The sequence below is a fragment of the Gossypium hirsutum genome, chromosome A05 (assembly GCF_007990345.1).
Source record: "Gossypium hirsutum isolate 1008001.06 chromosome A05, Gossypium_hirsutum_v2.1, whole genome shotgun sequence".
Classification (NCBI taxonomy): Eukaryota; Viridiplantae; Streptophyta; class Magnoliopsida; order Malvales; family Malvaceae; genus Gossypium; species Gossypium hirsutum.
The window spans coordinates 85,171,453-85,193,935 of record NC_053428.1 but is presented as its reverse complement, the minus strand read 5'-3'; the positions used below and the strand labels follow the sequence as shown (position 1 = coordinate 85,193,935).

The following is a 22,483-nucleotide window of genomic DNA, read 5'->3' as shown; positions in this document are numbered from 1 at the left end:
AGTTTAATTTTTCTTTTCTAAAATTTTCTTTTTAATTGCTTCTGGCAGGTGTCTCTAGTTTATGACTAGGAGGAACCCGTTAGGACCTTTGCTTTTTGATAGTCAGATCGAGAGCACGGCTTGCAAAAACCGAAGAGAAATAAGGTGAAGTCTACAATACATAGAGGAAGAGCGAAAGGACGATATCCATACTACAATCGAGAAGATGGCTGATAATCAAAATAATCCGCTACCTCTTGTGGTTGCTGCAAATCCAGTAAATCAGGATCCTGCTCCTCATACTATGTATGATTATGCTAAACCTACTTTAACAGGAACTGAATCGAGTATAGTTAGAGTTGCTGTTGCTGGAAATAATTTTAAACTGAAACCTAACACGATTCAAATGATACAATAGTTTGTTCAGTTTGATGGTTTGCAAGACGAGGATCCAAACACTCATTTAGCAATTTTTTTAGAATTCTGCGACACCTTTAAGATCAATGGCATTTCTGACGATGCCATTCGCCTTCGGTTGTTTCCCTTTTCATTGAGGAATAAGGCTAAACAGTGGTTGAACTCGTTACCACGAGGGTCAATCACCACTTGGGAAAAAATGACCGAAAAATTTTACTTAAATATTTTCCGCCTGCTAAAATGGCTAAATTGAGGAATGATATCTCTTCTTTTGTACAGATAGATTTAGAAACTTTTTATGACGCATGGGAGATATACAAGGACTTATTGAGACGGTGCCCTCACCATGGGTTACCTCAGGTTTAGACTTTTTACAAACAGTGTGAACCCCTCAACAAGGCAACTGATCGATGCAGCCACCGGTGGAACTTTAAATAAAAAAACACCTCAAGAGGATTACGAGTTTATTGAAGAAATGTCACTGAATAATTATCAGTGGCAAGTCATTAGAACGAAGTCAACAAAAGCAGCTAGTATTTTCAGCCTCGACGCGGTCACTATGCTATCTAACCAGGTAGAACTTTTAAATAAAAAGATTGATGGTTTGTGTGGTTCTGCTTAGGTACATCTAATGATGAGGTGTGATTCAAATGGAGGAGGAGTGCACAGCATAGATTATCCGTCCTTCAACCTTAGCACCGAGGAGGAACAAGTCCACTTTATGGGAATAATTCTAGACCTCAAAAAAACCCGTATAGTAACACTTATACTGCAGGTTAGAGGAACCATCCTAATTTCTCGTGGGGTGGTCAAGGGAATCAAAAACCACAACATCCTCTAAGTTTCCAACAACCACCTTACCAACAAAATAAAAAACCGAACCTAGAAGAGATGCTCACAAAATTCATCTCGGTGTTAGAAACTCGTTTTCAGAATACCGAAACAGTGCTTAAGAATCAGCAAGTGTCAATTCAAGGGCTTGAAACTCAAATAGGAATGACCACAAGGTAGCATGCCCAGTAACACAGAAACTAACCCAAAGGAGCAACTTCATGCCATTACTGTGCACAATGATGAAGAGTTAGTTGAAGATGAGCCGAAACCGAGACAAGACAATAAGGTAGATAAATGTAAGGTTGATGTAAGCAATGATAAATAGAAACTGGTAAGCAGAGAATACACACCTCGTGTGTCATACCCTAAAGCGATAAAGAAAGACCGCATAGACGAACAATTCAGTAAATTTCTTAACATCTCAAAAAAATTACATATTAACTTACCGTTTATTGAAGCTCTTTCGTAGATGCCCAATTCATTAAAATTTTTAAAGGAGCTTCTAGCAAACAAACGAATTTAGATGATTCGTCGCATGTGGAATTAAATGTAGTTTGCTCAACAATTCTACAGAATAAACTACCTAACAAGTTAAAGGATCCAGGGAGTTTTACTATTCCTTATTTAATCGGTAGTTTAAATGTCGATAATGCTTTAGCCGATTTAGGGGCAAGTATAAATGTCATGCCCTATAAAATGTTTAAACAACTAGGTATTGGGAAACCTAAACAAACTAGGATGAATATACAACTGGCAGATAAAACTATTAGATTTCCAAGGGGTATTGTTGAGGACGTACTCGTTAAGATTGATAAATTCATATTCCGAGTAAACTTTGTTGTATTAGACATGGAAAAGAATGGTGACGCTCATTTTATATTAGGACGACCCTTTTTAGCAACTACTAGAACTATTATTGATATTGGTACAAGAGAATTAACGTTTCGTGTAGGTGGTGACACGATTAAACTTCAAGCTTGTGACTCTGTTAGACTATCTAGTGATCAAGATGATATTACGAGTTCTTCCCATGAGAACAACATGTTAGCTCAGATTGTTGTGTAAGAAATCCCTAAGGATAAAGTGATGGAGCCATGAACAACTCTTGAGGGATGAAGATTACAAATCAAGGAACTAGATGAATGGCGAACAACAGTTAAGAAGAAATCGGGGATACACGATAAATCAAGGCAGTGCCATGACAAACCTAAAGATGAATCAAATCAACTTAAGGTTGGAGACAAAGTACTGTTAGATCAAACAGACCCTCGTGTTTCCACTTCTGAACCCAATAGAGCAACTCTTTTTCGGTACTCAACGTTGTCCCATACGGTACAGTCGTGGTAACTTATCCTAAATTCGGCATTTTTAAGGTAAATAGTACTCATCTAAAACCTTATTTTGATAAGATTGATAGCAGGGATGAGGAGTTTCAACTCCTCGAACCACCATGACCGTACAAATATGAGCTAAGTCGAGCTTAGACTATAAAAAAGCACTTCTAGAAAGGCAACCCGAGCACTAACACCACTAACCTATTTATTTTATCTATTTTCTATGTTTTTTTTACAGGTACAATGACCCATATGGCCTGGACACACGAGCGTGTCCTTGGCCGTGTGGAAACAGGGCTGAAATTTCCCAAAAATCAATATGCACACGGCTTGCAATAAAGCAACACGGGCATGCGACACGGTCGTGTGAAACCTAGAGCTTACATTTTCAAATTTTAAACAAGTCAGAGAGTTACACAGGTAAGGCACACAATCGTGTGTTCAGACACACGGGCGTGTGGGATACCACACGGGCGTGGGAGAAGCGAAGGATATAGCACACGGCTATGTAACACGGCCGTGTGAACCACACGACAGGACAACACGGGCGTGTCATAGGCGGTGTGACGAATGAGCATTTAATTTTCACGATAAATACGGGCTAACTCTGAGCCACACAGGCGTGTGACACGGCCGTGTGGCCCAACACGGGCCTTACACGACCGTGTCCCATTTAAACACCCCAAAACCCTAAAATTTTATTTTTTTGTCTTTTTCTCCAAATTTTCCCAACTAGCCTCCGCCGCAAGTCCCTCCCCCTTCATCTCCGACCAACCGCCGGCCACCTCACTCCCCTTCCCTTTTTATTTTTCTTCCTTTCCTCCCTACCCCCATCCTTTCTCTCCCTTCTTCTTTCTTTCTTCCCATTTCCTTTCCCTTTTCCCCATTCTTCCTCTTCAACCAACCACCTACCATCTCGTCAACCCCCTCCTATCCTACACAAAACGCCAACCTCCGTTCGGCCCACACCACCCTAACCAGTCGCCACCGTCCGCACCTTCGATCACTGCCCGTGGTTTCCTCTTTTACATTCACAATTATTTTATTCCAGTTTTACTTATTTTTTTCTTTATTTCTTAATTGTTATTCCATTTTACTTTTAGTCAATTTTATTTATTTATTTATTTTTTATTAGTCTTCATTATTATTACTGTTATTCTTCATTATATTTGTTATTTATTATGATTATTATTTTTATTACTTTGTTTTGTTTTATTTTAGTTTTCTGATTCTTTCATTTTTTATCTTTGTTTTCTCCTATTTTATTATTTTTAGTATTTATATCATCCTTTATTTTACTTTATATTGTTTTCTCTGTGATCTTTTTCTTAATTTTTATTCCTTAGTGCTATTGTTATGTTCCTATATGTTTTTCTATTATTCTGGTCTTTGCTAGGATTATTGTTAGGGTATATTCTTTTTAGGACTATAGTTTTATTTTACTATTTAGATTCTTATTTTTTTCCTTTGACTTGTGGTTGAATATTTGGTACTGCTTCTGAGTTCTGTCATTTTCAGGAATACTATGACAAACACACGAGCAAGAAAACTACCTTCTCCGCTTCAAAAAAGTGGAAGGGTCCTGGTGCAACCTCCTCGAGCGCCTCAACCGAAGCTCGTCACCCTCTTCTTCGATTCTCGTCAGGCCCACAGGACGACTTATTTCAGCTTCTTCGAGTACGACCATTAGGAGTGGGCCTTTGCATAGATTGGACCGCCTTGGAACAGGTCCAACTTTCCCACATTGTTCGATTCCATCTCGTCACTTTCCCGTGGGGTTGATTTTTTGTGATTATCGAGCCCACCTATTCGGAGCTTACCTTGGAATTTTGCACTACTTTCCATCTTTAGCACGTGATGAATACCCACGACGAGGCCGATACTATCATTTTCAGACTTGGTGGACTCATAAGACACATGAGTGTACCAGAGTTTGGAGCTGCTTTGGGCCTCTACAGGGGGAGTTTATGGCTTCTGAGGCTTTTCTACATCTTCACCGACACATACACCACTCGCCTTCCTGCTGTTAGACTGACCTTACGACGAGTACTGTTCCCTATGACATAAGTCGCTCAAAGGCAACTTCTCTTCCTCCAGCACTACACTACATCCATGTCATCTTGGCTCACACCTTGACTAAGAGGAGAGAGAGCACCGGAGCCATTAGCACCATCGATGCTTACTTTTTATAGAGCATGACTACTAGTCATGTATTCGATTTGGAATACTTTATTGCCCTTGCTTTTCGCCACTAGATAGACCGCCTTAGGAGGGGCCCCATCTGCCTTAGTCCCTACGTGACTCGCCTAGCTCGACACTTCGACCTCTTCGACACTCCAGAGATGTCATCGACACTCACATTAGTAGGCCAGACAGCTCCTCAGGGAATTTCTAGTATGATCCACATGAGAATGATAGAACGATGTCGTGGATTCGACCCCCCTCAGTATAGACCTATTCACTCTGATGACTAGGATGAGCCAGAGGACATTACCGACGATGTCCCTTCCCCTCACGAGGACCCACACCCACTGCCACCATCGAGTCATCGACCTTCTGCTGCCACCGTGACCGATATATTCGAGCGACTTACTTGCTTCAAGCAACAGTGTTTTGCGAGGTTCGACAACATCGAGGCGACTCTGTAGCAGATCTGCCAGCACTTCAACATCTCGCCTCCACCACCACCACCACAAGATCCATCCATCGATGAGGACTTTTGAGTCCTTTTATTTTTATTTTTCTTTTTATCTTTTTCGCTTTTCTTTAATCTTCTCTTTTATTTTTGTTTTATGTTTATTTTGCAGACTTGTCATTTATACTTTTAAACTATTTTTATCTTTATGGCTATTATCGAGTAACCCTTTAATTCTCTTCACAGTTGTGTTTATTTTCTTCATAGTAGCTCAGACTCATGCATATCATTAGCCATATCTACAATTTTAACTTTCATTATTCCAAGGATTCCATCCAAAAATTCAGGGCAGTTTCGCTTCTCTCCCTTTCTTATGATATTATGCTTCTATTGTTATTATCTATCTTTGTGCATTGAGGACAATGTACATCTTAAGTGTGGGGAGGTTATTTTTATTATCCCTGAATTTTTATCTCGTTCTCAAATAATGTTCTCATATTACTATTAGAGAGAATTCTGATTGATTTATGATTTTTATTGATATGTTTTGAATTTAATCATAGGGAATTGTGCATTGATTGTTTAAACTTTAAAGGCATTAGAGAATCATACGTGATAATTTGACTTTTGAGAATTAAAATTGCTAAGTTGTTTCCCTGAATTGAGGTATTATCTTGAAGTTTTGAATTTACAGGATTGACATCAAATACCTATAATTTTCGTGAGATTTTGAGCCTTTTAGAGCATATATCTTTCTTGCTCACTGATTTTATTGGTTATGAGTGTGTCAACATTGAATTGTTATTCTAGAACTTGCTTCGATTATGCATGTCAAGACCACACCTTTGATTTGATATACTAAGATGATAAAGGCACTTAGGTTTTAACCCACTTACCCTGTAAAAAGCCTACCCACATAATTGACCCTTAGTGAACCCCTTTGAGCCTTAACCATTGTTTCTTGATTTCCTCCTTAATGTTAACCCACATCTTAACCCTTTTTGATTCGTTAAGAATTTCTCCCTTTTTTACTCCCTTTTTATCGAGATTTGATTTGATTAGTTACCTAACTATGTTTATTCATTTCAGTTGCTGAATTAGTCCTTATTATGCACTTTCCATTATTGTACTGTTCTTATTCTTAAAAAAAAAAATAATCTATATTTATATTCATATTCATATTTATATTATAAAGAGCTTGGATAAGTTAAAGTTATTATAGTAAGAAAAAGCTCACTTGACTAGTTCCAGATGGTTTTAATTTTGGCACTTGTTTGTAATCCAGTAATTAACTTTATTTTTTTAAGTTTGATAATTTATTAAATTAATCTCGATTCTAACCCTCTTTTTCAGCCTTTATCCACATATTTAACCCAAGCCCCATTACAACCTTGTTAAAGACCTTTTGATTTGTGTATCATCTCATTTATAGTGGCGGAGATTTTATTTTCATACAAGCTGAAAATAATAAATTTTCATGTTTGACTATTGAGTGCTTAATTATTGAACCTTAAACACTTTGAGTGATTTTAGTGAATCTTTATTGAGGATGTTGACCCTTGTCGATTTGGAATTAAAGATAATTACTTTGATAAAAGGGGATACCTATGATTTTATGATTAAAATGCTCAACTTGGATTGTGTGAAACTTTAATGTTCTTTTAGTTAAACATTCAATATATGATTACTTGTGAATTACTTTGAAACATTATTGATGAGAATTATAAGTTGAGAAGAATTTATTTTAATTGTAAGTTGAGGATTTTGCTTGAGGACAAGCAAATGTTTAAGTGTAGGGATATTTTGATAAACCATAATATATAGATATTTTTATCCCATGCTTGGCATATTTTTGGATGATTTATCACAAGATTTAGTGAATTTGATGCTCCTAATTCTTTAAATTCATGTTTTATACTTAGTTGAGCGTAAGAAGGTGAAAAGAGCAAGAAACGGGCCAAAAACGGACAAAATGGGCTTATCTCAGTATCTCACACGGCCTAGGCACTTTCACACGGGCAAACTATACGCCCGTGTGGGACACACGGGCAGGACACACGCCCGTGTGTCATGGCCGTGTCTACTAAAAACCAACTCAAAATTACACATGGATTGAGCACAATCACACGGCCGTGTCCCTGTCGAGCCCAAGTCTAATTCTACTCGGAAAAGGCTAATTTTGATGGTTTTGAAGCATTCTAAAGTCTATATGAACACCCTAAAAGAGGACCAAAGGGGGACGCAGGGTAGAAGGGAAAATACTCAAGAACAACCATCGGAATCAGCTCAGAAGCAGGATCTACTTCAAGACTGAAGATCTATATTCAATTTTATTAGAAGTTCTTTGGGTTTCTTTATGTTTTGTTATTTTCCCAATTTTGAAATGTTTTCCATTATTATGAACTAAACTCCCTAAATACCTAAGGGAGATGAAACCTAAGACAGATCTTAGTACTATTTGAATTATATGATAAATAGTTGTTCTTATTCTTAATTGTAAGTTTTAATTCTTGTTTTAATATTTCAGAATATTAATTCAGGTTTTGATGTGCTTATTCAATAGAGCAAAAGTCCCTGTTTAAGAGTAGATCCTCCATAATTAAGCGGAGTTGCATGCAATCCTAGAGATAGGACGACATAATCTGCCAAATTAGAGTCAAATCTAATAAGGGGATCCATAAATCAAATTAATGCGACAATAGGGGTTTTAATTAGAAAGAGATTTCAATTAATCAACCTAGAGTCAGTTGTTGTTCGATAGGTGCGCTAGCCTTAGTCGAATTTTTAGTTAGTTTAGCGACCATCATGGAGTCCTCGAGTCAGCTGAAAAAGTTCTCCCCAATGTCCATTAAGATCAATTGAATAAGAAACCGTACTAATACAATTCATAATCAAATAAACCCAATCTAAACAGAATCCCATACGAATATGATAGCCTTCAGAAAAGCCCACTCAACCTGGTCGTAAGCCTTGCTCATGTCAAGTGAGAGCAAAAAAATCGAATCTCCCATTTCTCTTATGTTTAAAGGAATAAAGCACCTCATAAGTGGTAAGGAAATTGTCAGTGATAAAATAGCCAGGGACAAACGCACTCTGCACCTTGTCAATATAGACATGCAAAATCCTCTTAAACATGTTCACCAGAACTGTAGAGATAATCTTGTAGAGAATAGAATAGAGACTAATTGAACAGAATTGTGACATTTACCTAGGGTTACGTACCTTAAAAAGGAGAATAAGATTCGTGACATTTATATCAGAAAGAGAAAGCTCCCTTTGAAGCACTCGTAAATAGTAATCCGTGACATTAGCGCTAATAATATGCCAGTATTTCTGATAAAACAAAGCTAAGAACCCATCCTGCCTGAGGCCTTTAAAGGAGACATACTGTCAATAGCTGATTGAATCTCTTGAGATAAAAAATCAGAGAGCAAAACCCCATTCATTGAGGGAGTAACACACACATTTATGCCTGCCAGCAAATTATCAAAATTCTCCAGCCTAAAAGAAGTAAACAAGCTTTTAAAATATTTAGTGGCAACCCCAAACATAGTATCTATGTCTGTACAATTACGACCATTAGCATCCACTAAGGAAGTTGTCATATTCATATGTTTCTGAAAAGTGGTAAACTTGTGGTAGAACTATATGTTGTGACCACCATAGCGCATCCAATTCACTCGTGCCCGTTGGCCTCAAAACAATTCCTCTTTATCAGCCTCCCGATTGAAAGTTAATTTTACCTCAGTGATATCAGCCAAGATGTCATCGGAAGGTTTGGCCTGATGCAATCATTCTAATCGAGCCGTAGCCTATTGAACTAATCGGCGCCTATATCTATGAAGTGTTAGACCCCAAGTAGACAAAGCAACCCCAACAAAAGAATAACAACACAACGATCCAAACGTTCTCGAATGTTAGTGTCCAAAAACTGAACCCATTCCCAAGTGAACCAATGCCCCTCAAAACCCAGAACATGAAGCTCACAATCGACCAACACTAAATGGAAGGCCTCCATCTATCGATCAGAGCGAAGACGACCCCCTAGCTTCTCAAAAGCATATGCTATCTCGTTGAAATCACCAGCCACCATCCACGAAAAAGTAGAATTACTCCCTAAATCTCAAAGCAAACGCCATGAGTCAGTGCTTGCCTATTCTACCGGAGACCCATAAAACCCCATGAATCTCCAACTTATCCCAGTAACATCATCAACAACCACATCGATATGGTAACCCAAATAAATCAGATGCAAATGAACCTGATATCTAGTTTCCAACCCAACAAAATGCCACCCTACTACCAAAAGTTGAAATATCTATACCACAAAGGAAGCCAAACTGGCGACACACTTGATCCATCCCCTGAGCGTCAATTTTTGTCTCTATAAGAAAAAGCATCCGAGGATTATATTTACACAACGAATACTGTACATGCCGAACATTCCATGGATTCTCCAAACCACGGACATTCCAACTAAATAGATTCATTTAGAAAATATAAAATTATATGCTTCCATTCTTAAATAATTATTTTGTTCACTCAGAAAAAAATTATTTCGTTAAAAATATAAAAACCCAAATAATAGACATACTTCAAAAATTATCTAACATACAAAAGTCAATATCTTTTATTAACATTTCAAAATGTTTATCTTTTATTATAATTATAAATTAAAATCAACTAGTACAATGTAAAATAAAATTACAATTACAATCAATACATGAAGTAAATAAAGGAAAAAAATTGATGGTTAAACGAGGAAAGGAGTGAAGATTGAGAAGTGGTTTCAGTTTAGGAGATTAGGAAATTAGGATAGAGTGTCTATATGAGACTGTGTGGGTTATTTATATGACCCTTTTATAGTAGGAATAAACTTAGTCACATGATGGAAATGACGGTAATGTGACGTCCTATGATGAGACATGTTAGAATGATTAACAATCAATTACCTTAAACCTTTACTTGATTTTCATATAACCTTAGTAAAGGTGCATAGTTTGTCAGGTTGAGGTTTGCGAACTAACTATAGGTTCGCGGTGTGACAGCTCGATTTAAACCCTAGTCAGAATAGTGGTTTTGGGACCACAAATCTAAGTTAGAATAGTATTTTAATATTATTTTCCATGTTTAAAGCATGTTGTTAAGCATGTGTGAAAGTTTCGTATGAAAATTTGATCATTTGTGTGCTCAATTTGATAAAATGACTAAATAGCAGAAAATACAAAAGTTGTGTGCTACATGAATAAGTGTCGAATTGACATGGCTTATTAATTTTGAGGTCCTTATGTTGATATTAGACCATTGAATTTATGAATGGACATATATGTCAAGAGTTAGTGGATTTTAAATGTATATAATAAGGTTATTTTGGTAAATGATGAATTAATGTTTATTAACTAAACAAAACATGATTTTTGCTTCATATTTTCATCATTTTGCCAAAAATACAAAAAAAAATAAGAAATGAATAAAAGCTTTTAGGGTTCGACTCCTTTTGATTGTGATTAAGGTATGTTCTTTGATCTGTTTTAGATAATTTTTACGTTTTTGTGATCGTTATTTTATGTTCTATTAAGGTTATGCCTAAATTTCTAAAATTATTGATTATTTCATGAGATGCCATTGTTGATTTTGTGAGCTTTGTGATGTTAATTGATGAAAAATGAAAGACATGTGTTAGATTAATATGTTTTGTATTTGAATTTTTGATGAATTTGAGTAATTTGGGCTAAATTGTGAAAATGAGATTTTGAGGGACTAAAATGTGAAAATAAATTAAATATGTGGCTTTATATGAGCTAAAGGAATATTCGCCCAAGCATGTGTAATATGAAATTATGTGTATTTTGTGATTTTATGAATTAGGGACTAAAGTGTTAAAATATAAAAATGTGAGGGTTAATTTGTAAAATGCCCTAAATATGTGATTATGGATTAATTTCAATGAATGTGAGATTGAATAAGTCAAATTTGAATGTGTTTAGATAAAGAACCAAAGAAAACAGAATTAGATCGAGGAAAGTCAAAAGTAGTTGAATAACCGTTCGTTTCAATTCATTCTTGTACGAGGTAAGTCTATATACAAATAAATGTGTTTGAATTGATTATTCATGCTTATATGATATTGAATTGTGATAAATGGTTATAGAAGCTGAATATGTGAAATTAAGAAAGTCTCAATAATGTTACGATGTCCAAAAGCTCGTACAAACCATAGGAATAGTTAGGATACATATGTCATGACATAGGATTCCGATATGTGATTTCGTGTAAGACCACGTCTGGAACATTGGCATCGATTTGAGATTTACGTGTAAGACCATGTCTGGGACATCGGCATCATATTTGATTTCGTGTAAGACCCTGTCTGGGACAAAGACATCAATATTTGATTACATGTAAGACCACGTCTAGGACGTTGGCATTGTACGTGTAATAGCCCAAAATTGGGTCTAGTTGGAACAGAGGTTTCAGGACCACAAAATCTGAGATATAAATAATTATTTTATGATTATTTTGAGGTCTATGATATGATTGCATGATTGTGTGAAAATTTCGTGAAGAAATTCTATGCATAAAGTGCTTAATTCGAAGTTAGGGACTAAATTGAATAAGTTGCAAAACTTGCATTCTAGAAGTTTTTAGTATGAAATTGATTTGAAATATTAATTAGGAGGTCTTAAATAGCAATTTGACCAATTTCTAAGTTATGGACAAAAATTGGACATGGATGGAATTTTTGGAAAGTTTAGTGGTAAGGGTATTTTGGTCATTTAGGGGTAAAATGAATTAAAATACAAAATTAAAAGCCAATTTTGCTCATCTTCTTCACCATGGACGTGTATACCAAGGGAGACTCCATGGATAGGGTTTTCAAGCTTCCCAAGCTCAATTGTAAGTTCGTTCTAACCCAGTTTTTCAAGTTCTTTACGTTTTTGGAGTCCTGGTAACTTGATTTAGCTTATGCTAGCAATAATTCAACCTAGGGTTCATATTTGGAAAAATACCCATAGGTAAAATTTGTGTATTCTGGTGTTTTATGATACAATATGAGGTTTTAAATTATTTTAGACAACTTGTGCTACTCGGTTTTAAGTGAAAACGAGCAAAAGTGTTTAATCGGTAAAAATACCTAATAGTCATAAGTATATGTTAGAGTGAGAATTTGATGTTGCCATAGAAGGGAAAAGTGATCATCATGTCATAAAACATAATAATAAGGGATGAAGTTTAATTCCCGAGCCTAGGGGCAAAAGTGTAAATATGCAAAAGTTTAGGGGCAAAATTGTAATTTTTCCAAAGTTTGAGTTAAGGACTGTTTTGAATAGTACATTAATTAAATAAGTAAAATATGATGTTTTAGATCCCGAAAAACGAGATTTTAACCTAGAATGAGAGAAAAATCAAAAATTGGGAAAGTTGGTAAAATGGCCGTTTTAATATCAAGGTAAGTTCATATGTATAATAAGCATTAATTTATGCATGTTTCAATGTAAAATTGATATATTTACTGTGATCTCCGAGGTGTTGAAAGTATGTAAGTTGGTATGATAATAATACAACAATAATGCTGTAATTTATATTTGAAAGTTAAATTTAGTGAATTAATTGAATTATGTTAAATTAAATGATTATGGTGCCAATTTTATGAATTGATTTAAAAATATGTCTATGGTACATGAAGTGCATTGAATTATCATACATAAATGTGATTTCTATGATTATGGATATTATGGGAAATTGTAAGTTCATATGATTTTTAATAAGACAATGTGTAATTTAATGTTATTGCGTTGATATTAAATGAGATGTAAGTTTATATGTAAGTAATACATCACTATTACTTGTATTATGATATTTTATAAAAATACTGGAAATATGTTTGTGGATAATTACTTGATTGGTGAAATTGTTGGAAAAAAGAAAGAAATCCCGGTTGAACCTTCGAAAAGATTGGATGATACAGATGGTATGTAGCTAGGTCACATGTATAGTGTTGAGTGCACATCATGTGTACAAGAGAGCTACAAGACATTATGATGTAGCTAGGTCGCATGGGTGATACTATGTGTACACCATGTAGACAAGAGAGCTACGGGATATATGTAGCTAGGTCGCATGCTTGGTTCCAAGTGAAGGACACCATGTAGACAAGAGAGCTACGAAATAAACTGGCTAGGTCACATGGGTGGTACTAAGTGTTCACCATGTGTACAAGAGAGCCGAACTATATGATGGGTGGAGCTATGTGCTGAAACCACCAAGTATCGAGGATTGATCCGAAGTGTTCAACGGGAGACTCTCTATGTATTGCTCTGTGAGTTTTGTGATGAATATGTGTAGGAACTTGGTTATGTGAATGATGTGTTCATTAAGTGACCCGGATGTGGTAAGGTTATAAACAAGTAAGTTATACATGAGGATGATTTTATGGTGACCTTGTGATCATGGGCCTATACTTGTGATGTATGAAATGTGGTGAAAATGATTTGTGATATGTATGTTAAAATGAGATTAATACAAAGAAAGTGTGAAAGAGTGAATTAGCAATAAAACTGTTTTGGACAGTAGCAATGACGTAATTTTGAAAAATCACCAAAAATAGTATAAATTGAATCAGAGACTGAATGAGATATAAAATTAAAGCTTAATAAGTCTATTTTCATATAAAAGAAATATAGAAAGCAAAGGAGTTCTATATTTTGAGATATTTATGTTTTCGTGAGACTGATTCAGAATGATTACGTGATCCCCTGTTCTGACTTTGGAAAATCACAAAAATTTGGAGAAAAATAATTAGAGGCTTAAAATTATATTTTTAAAATCCATAATGAGTCTATTTTCAAGATAAATCAACAAGAACATTATACGAGTTATGTACTGTGAGATAATTATTTTTTAGTGAAGAGAGGTCAGAACTGTCAGAAAGTGAAACAGGGGAAATTTTAATGAATAAACTGTACTAATTGGCTAAACCAAAAATTATAAAAATTTTATGGTGTAACGATATGTGAGTCTAGTTTCAGGGGAAATTTACGGATCTTAATTTGGAGCTCTGTAGCTCGAATTATAAACAATTAAGTGACTATGACTCGTGTGGACAGTTTGATGTGAACATTTATTAATAAATTGTGAAATCGTACTTACAAGAATGCTATGTACATTAAGGATGTGGAATGGAGAGGAGGAGGAGAAAAATAAATATATGTGGAATACATGGAAACTATGGTATATGAAATATTGATATAATGAAATAAATGATATGTGTTTATAAGAAAACAAAAAGAGAATGTTATGTATCATGACATGTATATATATGACTAGTCTCAATGTAATGTTTGTTGGGTATGGAATTGAATTGAAATGTTTCAGACAAACATGTTATTCTGCGCATCTGAATCGTGGTATTTTATAAAAATATGATCTAGCTTTAAATATGAATGCTTGATGATTAAGCTGAAGATATTTGGTAAGATGATAATCTTGGTATAAATGTATAAGTGGTACTATAATAAACAAGGTAAAATTAGTATGAGAGACACATGTATGATGACATACAAATGCTATGTTTGTGGTTTAATTGAGGATGTTTAATCATTAAATGAATACCATGTTATATGCTTTTGATTTTGTATAAGTGTGTAAGAGATCAAGGTTGACCAAAGCTTGGAAAATAGCCTAGGTATATTCCACACAGGCAGAGACACGACCATGTGTCTCAGCCGTGTATGGAACACGACTTTGGGACACGGGCGTGTGGAGCCTTAAAGCATGAAATTTCCAAGATTTTTGTAAGTTCTCGGTTTAGTCCCAAACCCTTTCTAAAGTATGTTTTGGGCTCCGTAGACTCAAATAAGGGACTATGTGTAAGAGAATGAACGCTTTGAAATATGAATAAAATTTTATGGCTCGTATTTTAGTTTAATGTTTGTATGTTTGTCTGGTAACGCCTCATACCTTAGCCCGACCTCGGATATGGGTAAAGGGTGTTACAGTACGAGCTTTTCGAGCTATCCGCGTATCCTATTTGATTTTGTACGATTCAACAAACATTTCGAGAAATGAATAACTATGTGAATGTATATCTGATTCAAGTACGTATGAACTGTATCTGGAATTTGGCAATGAAAGGTGAGTATGAATATGATCTTTTGATATATGAGTTACATGGAAATGTGATGTACTTATAAGTAAGTGATTATGAACGATTGAGCTAAATGAGAAACATGAACTTACTATTGTGTTATGCCATGATTCATATGAATGAATTTGGCTTATAATTGTGTTATGTGATAAGTTTATTTGTATATGGCTTTCTAAGCTTTTGAAATCTTACTTTGTGTGTTTTCCAATTGTTTTATAGATTACCGAAGCTACCGGAAACTCGGGGATCGTTGAGGATCATCACCACACTATCAAATATTATTTTGATACCTTTTGAAAATGTATATATCAAAGTATGGCATGTATAGGCTAGGAATAATGTGGTATGTTTTGAGATGGATATATCATGCCATGATATATGGCTTGATTATGGTTGAACTTATGGTTTGATTTTGGTATATGATGTGTGATGCAAAAATGGTAAATTTGGTGTATATATATGGCCTAGTGAAATGGTCTTTTTGGTAAGTTTGTTTGTGGTTGAAATGGTTATAAATGTGATATGAATCATGTGTTCATGGTATGAATTAGTTACATGGAATTAGTATGTTTGAGTTGGAATTATGTATGGAAATGATTAATGATATTGAAGTATAAATGATGCTTGTTTTGGAAATGTTTTGTTTGCATATTGGGTTATGAAATGTAGGGGTGTTCAATCGGTTAATCGACTGGTTAACTGACCCGAAATAACATTAATCGAATTAACCGACCTTTCAAAATTTTTAACCATTAATCGAACCAAAATTTTTTCAAAAAAATTAACCGAACTGAAAATTTTTCGGTTAATTTGATCAGTTAACCGAATTAACCAAAAATTATATATTTTTTTAATTTTTGGTTAAAATAAGTATAAAATTAACCGAATTAACCGAATTAATCGAATTAACCGAATTACCCGAATTACCCAAATTAACCGAATTAACCGAATTAACCGAATTATTTGTATAAAATTATATGTTTTTTATTTTTATTTTTATTTTTAGATTTTTATTTTATTTTTATTTGTTAAATTATTTGTAATTTTTATGGTTGGGTTGGGTAATTGGGTTGGGTTGGGTACTTGAGTTAATATATATTAGATTAGGTATTTGAGTGTATGTTGGATTGGGTTTGAATGAATAGTGGGCTATTTATATATTATAATTTTTTTATTAATTTTTTTCGGTTAACTGAATTTTTTTGGTTAACTGACCGGTTTCGAACCGAATTAACCGTTAACCGAAAACTCAAAAAAATTTTAACCGACCCCAACCAAATTAATTCGGTTAACCGACCGATTAACCGAATTCGGTCGGTTAACCTAATTTTTTCGGTTTTACCCGAATTTCGCACTCCTAATGAAATGTGATCTTAAAAGCTTATGTATATAGGGTGGCAAAATGGCTTTTCAAGTAGCCTATTTTGTCCACACAAGTTGAGACACAGGCATGTGTCTCAGCCGTGTGTGGCACACGATCATGTAACACAGCCGTGTGTCCCCTAGGGTAGTCCTACAATTTAAAGTCAGTCTCGAGCACGACTTAGACACACGGGCGTGTATGGTGGCCGTGTGAAGCACACAGCCTTGGCATATGGGCATGTGTAGCCATTTCGAAGGGTACACGAGCTATACACACGAGCGTGTGGTTAGCCATGTGACCCAAGTCAGTTTCGGCCATGACCAACGCATACGGGCATGTCTCGGTCGTGTGAATAAGTCAGTATGTATGACCTGTTTTGACACGGCTTAAACATACGGGCGTGTCTAATGCCGTGTGACGCACACAGCCTATTCACACGGGTGTGCGACCTTTGTAACTTGGAAAAAATTGTATAAATTTGAGAGATTTTGTATGTATTTGGATTAGTTCCGATTCCTTTCTAAAGCATGTTTAAGGTCTCATTGACCTAAGAAAGGTACTTTGTGTATGACTTGCTATGAAATGATGTTATATGATTGATGTTTGTGAATTGATCGTAAAATGTTCTGAAATGTCCACTAATACCTCTTAACTCTAGTCCGGCGACGGATACGGGTTATGAGTGTTACACTCGGTGTTTGTTGATTCTATTGGAATATATGTGTTAAGCTCTCTGCAAGTAGTCTATGAGATTTACAGATTACACTGTAAGGTCCGCTATACAAGGCATAACACATTCTTATAACTACAGCCAAAATTAATCATTAAGATATAACACATTCTTATAACTACATCCAAAATCAATCATTACAACATACAAACAGACCTAAAATAGAATAAACTTAAATTGATACACAAGATAAGACTTAGAGCTGAGATCTCAAAATTGGCTTGGAATTAACAAAAATACGGTGAAATAAATGTGCTTAGTGTGACAGAACCTAAAATATCTTATAAACTTCGGCGGCTAAGATCAGAGGCAGATAAGACAGTTGGTAGAACAAATACTGCTTTAAAACCAGAAATTTGCTTCCCCACAATTTGAAACATTAACTCTACATCAAGCCAAACTCTCTCTATCTTCAAACCCCAGGTTTCAGTTTTATATGAATTGTGCAGTAAGGTTTGTTTCACTTGGTTTATATGATCCGGGGTCTTGATTCTTGCTTTCAAGAGAGTGTTTTTATTGAGTTTCTTTTGATTGGTCGTTTCATTTCATTTCAACTGTGTGTTGGGTAGTGAGTTTTTCAAGCATTAACTCAAACATCAAAACCGAACTCTACTCTGTCTTTGTTCTTGCCTTTCAGAAAGTTTTTTTCTTTACTTCTTTTTGATTTGTTGTTTCATTTTGAATTTTGCGTTGGGTTTTGAGTTTTTATGGAAAGTTTGTTTCTTTCTGGGTGGGGATCCATGCTATAAAAGTTTGCATTTTTTATATAAGTTTCTTTTGCATGTTTTTGGTAAATCCAAGAGAAGCTAAAGGAATCTTAATTTCTTGTTTTTATAAGCATTACAACTTGAGAATTGAATATTAGTGTTGAGAGCTTGGGCAAGCTAAATCATGATAAAAAAAGAGGCAAATTCACTATTTTTTTGTATATAGATGACATTTCTTTGAATACAGATCATACAAAGCTTAGAGGATGAGATCGAGTGAATGGAGTTACAAGAGTGACTCGTTTTGGAGCAATGATAATGTGGCAGAAACAGGATGCCTCTCAATCATTGTTCTTGGTGCCTCTGGTGATCTTGCCAAGGAGAAGACTTTCCCTGCTCTCTTTCATCTTTATTGCCAGGTCAAGTGCTAAATATTCATTCATATTCTTTATTAAAACTGAAATGAAATTGATCTACGTCTCACTTCCTGTGAAGTTGAAGGTTGGCTTTGCCGAAGGGTCGAACATGATGCAATTGGATGCTAACTGCGACACGGGATTGTGTATATGCAGGGCTTTCTACCACCTAGTGAGGTGCACATTTTAGGCTATGCAAGGACTAAGATTTCAGATGATGAATTGAGAAACCGCATCGCGGGTGAGACATGGATCCTCTCCTTCAAAAAGAACAAATCTACTTCTACAGTTCACTCTTTGGCCCATAAATGTCGCTCACTCTTTGGCCCATAAATGTCGCTCATTGTTGTTTTACTTTATGATGAATGATGCAAAATCACAAATGATAGGTTTGACTGACATTTTAATTGAACCCGCAGATATCTTCTCGGTGAGAGAAGCAGTTCACCCTCGGAAGATGTGTCAGAGTCCTTGAAGCTTGTCAGTACAGCGCTCTAGCCATATGTTTACCACACTTCAATCCTATATTTGCATGTTAATTTTATCAAGCAATTGCAATTATATGTAGGTTAAATATGTAAGTGGGTCATATGATTCTGCTGAGGGCTTTCAACTGTTAGACAAGGAAATTGCAATGCATGAAATCTCAAAAAGTAGTCAAGAAGTGTCATCTCGGAGACTCTTTTATCTCGCACTTCCACCATCGGTATATCCACCCGTTTACAGGATGATCAGGAAATACTGCATGAACAAATGTACGTACTTCTGTTCCAAGACCAACAGTGCTTGAATGTATCATTATAGATTACTTCTTGGGATTATGAATATAGTTCTCGCTTGCTTCACATTTGTTTCATATTTCAATGGATTTGATAACAAGATATAAGATATTTTCCAGCTGATCTTAGTGGATGGACTCGGGTGGTTGTTGAAAAACCATTTGGAAAAGATTTGGACTCTGCCGAGCTACTGGGTTCCCAGATCGGAGAGTTGTTTGATGAACCTCAAATTTACCGTATCGATCACTATTTGGGAAAGGAATTGGTCCAGAATCTGGTAATAAACATGTAAATAGGTGCTTGTATTTCTTGATTTCTTTAGCAGCTCTGGTCGTTTTGCTAATCGCTTTTTCTTGCCTCTTTGGAATTGTGACAACATTGATAATGTACGGGTGAGGATCCTCCTTTGTGGATGTTTAAACATCTGAAGATGCTATGGCGAAGGTTTGATTGGTTTAGGATATGCTTCTTAGGCAACAAGTTTCATCAGTATATGCTGATTTTCACTTTGAAAAGGGAAAAATGTTAAAAACCATTGCTAAGCTGAAAGAGCTTTGCTAATTGTCAAGTTATAATATTGCTTTGATATTAATCCCTATGTTCTTTGTTTCTTTTGGCAGATTGTGTTCAGGGAGGATTTCGGAACTGAAGGTCGTGGTGGATATTTTGGTGAATATGGGTATGCTTCATAGCACTTATTTCGGATCCTTATGGTATTAGAAAATGTATGAAGAACCATGAACCTCAGCTAGGCGTATCTGCACTCTTAGTTCTTTTTCCTTTTGCGCTCTTTGTGCAGAATCATCCGTGATATTATCCAAAACCATCTGTTGCAGGTAAGGTCATTGCTAACCTCAACTAGATATCATATGGTTAAAATAAGCCTAACAAGTTGGCAAGAACATGCTATGCACCATTAGCCTACTTCCCGTATTAATCGAGTTCATAATGACTGCAGGTGTTTTGTCTTGTGGCTATGGAGAAGCCTGTCTCTCTCAAACCCGAACACATTCGTGATGAGAAAGTGAAGGTGCACTTTTTTTCCCCTCTCTCCGGACTCTAGGAATTGCATATACTTAACAGACCGATGAAGTTTTGAGAATCCATTAAAAAATATATGGTTGAGATTCTCGAAACTTCGAGTTTAGGTACTCTTAAGTCAGTGCTTTCTTTATCATAGATGCTTATTATCATATAAAATCCAGGTTCTTCAATCCGTACTCCCAATTAAAGATGAAGAGGTTGTACTCGGACAATATGAAGGTTACCGAGATGATGTGACAGTCCCTGACCACTCAAATACCCCAACATTTGCTACTGTTATCCTCCGTATACACAATGAAAGATGGGAAGGTAGCATAATTACATCTTTTCATTACTGTTGTTTGTTTTACGTGCTTCTTCATTGAGTTGCTAATTTCACTCATTGATGTGTTTCAGGTATTCCATTTATACTAAAGGCAGGGAAAGCATTGAAGAAAGGCAGATATACATGTTCAATTTAAGGATGTTCCTGGTGATATATTCAAATGTATGATAATTGGCATATAAGATTCTTTATAATTCCACTTATGGATTACTTGTTTATCATTGGCCTCCAACCCTTTTCTTTATTAACTCTTTTCAAGTATCCTGACATTTTAACAAGCTTGTTGCTGGAATTGACTTCTTTATTTAGGTGAAAAGCAAGGGAGAAATGAGTTTGTCATACGGCTGCAACCTTCTGAAGCGATGTACATGAAGCTAACAATGAGTTTGCTAATCTTATTGTGTCCATCTGAAAGGCTATGATCAAAGCTATTGTTTCTATGAATGCTGTTTTCACGTTTGTAGACTTTCCTTCATGCTTCAACATGTATAGTTCCGGATTATTTCAATTTAAGCTTGAAAACCGGTTGCAACATCTTTGCGCCCCTGATTTGCATTTTGTCTATAATGCAGGTGAAGCAGCCCGGTTTGGAGATGTCAGCAGTGCAAAGTGAACTAGACCTGTCTGTTATGCGCCTTGGCGTAGGATCTAGTCACAGGTCTAGACGAGAAAGAATTCTTGCTTCGACCTATGGTTACTCAAAAGGCAGATTCGTCCTTGACTGAACTCTCTCTCAAAATAACATTTCTTTTGATAGAATAATTGCTTACCTCTTTATTTCATATTGACAGCCTTTTATAGACTGTTAATGACAAAAGAAAGAGTCCTAATTGACATAAAGTAGAATTCCTAGCTTAGAGTTTATGAAGGAAATAAAAACCTAATATAATAGATAAAATAAGTAAAACTAAAGTTCTTAGTAAAGCCTGATATATAATAAATAAATAAAACTAAAGACTCCTACTGCAATTAAAGTGTCCATATCACTGTCATACAAGCAACGCTATCAAGGTGTTATGATCCGAGAGGCTTATGAACGTCTTGTTCTTGACACGTATGGTCCTTGCCCCTCCTAATTCTCAAAATATTATTATTCGGGATCCTTTAATCTTTCTGCTTTCAAATGAAGTGCTTCAATTTTCATTCGAGCTTTAAAGGCTAGTAGGTTTAGGATTAGAAACCATGATAACCAGTTAAATACACTTGAGAATTAAGAATACAGTTTTAAGGTTCCCATGTAATGAACAATGGATCTACCTTTGGTTATACAGGATCCGAGGCGATCAGCAGCATTTTGTTCGCAGAGATGAATTAAAGGTAAGAACTTGTGCACACTCCTTGCAGAAATTCAAACCGATATTCATATTGCTTCAATTTGACAGGCGGCATGGAAGATATTCACACCTTTTCTACACCGAATTGACAATGGTGAAATGAAGCTGACTCCATACCAGCGAGGCAGCCTGGTCCTACAGAAGCAGATGAGCTTTCGGCTAAAGCCGGTTATGTTCAAACACATGGATACATTTGGGCCCTTCCACCTCATAGAAACTTGCTATAACTTGGTGTTTCATCACCATTCCCATATAAGCGAGGTATTGGTTTGTAACACATCCAATAAAAACGCAGCCATGTAACCCTATCCCAGCCAAGCCTAGGAACATTTTACCTTGCCTATTTGAAGTGTGTACCTTACATATTTTGTGTATAGAATAGGATCCTATATCCCTTTTTGAATCCAATTTGGAACATTTTATGAAGGATGTTTCCTTG

General features: G+C 35.6%; 1 non-coding gene and 1 pseudogene across 1 annotated transcript; one reads left to right on the top strand and one right to left on the bottom strand.

Moving 5' to 3' along the window:
- Nucleotides 1-642: 642 nt before the first annotated feature.
- Nucleotides 643-749, bottom strand: LOC121229976 (small nucleolar RNA R71). The gene has a single exon (XR_005927927.1). It is a non-coding gene; the product is annotated as a small nucleolar RNA R71 (small nucleolar RNA).
- A 16,979-nt stretch (nt 750-17,728) lies between these two features.
- LOC107957021 (glucose-6-phosphate 1-dehydrogenase, cytoplasmic isoform-like) lies at nt 17,729-22,470 on the top strand (annotated as a pseudogene).
- The last annotated feature ends 13 nt before the right edge of the window (nt 22,471-22,483 follow it).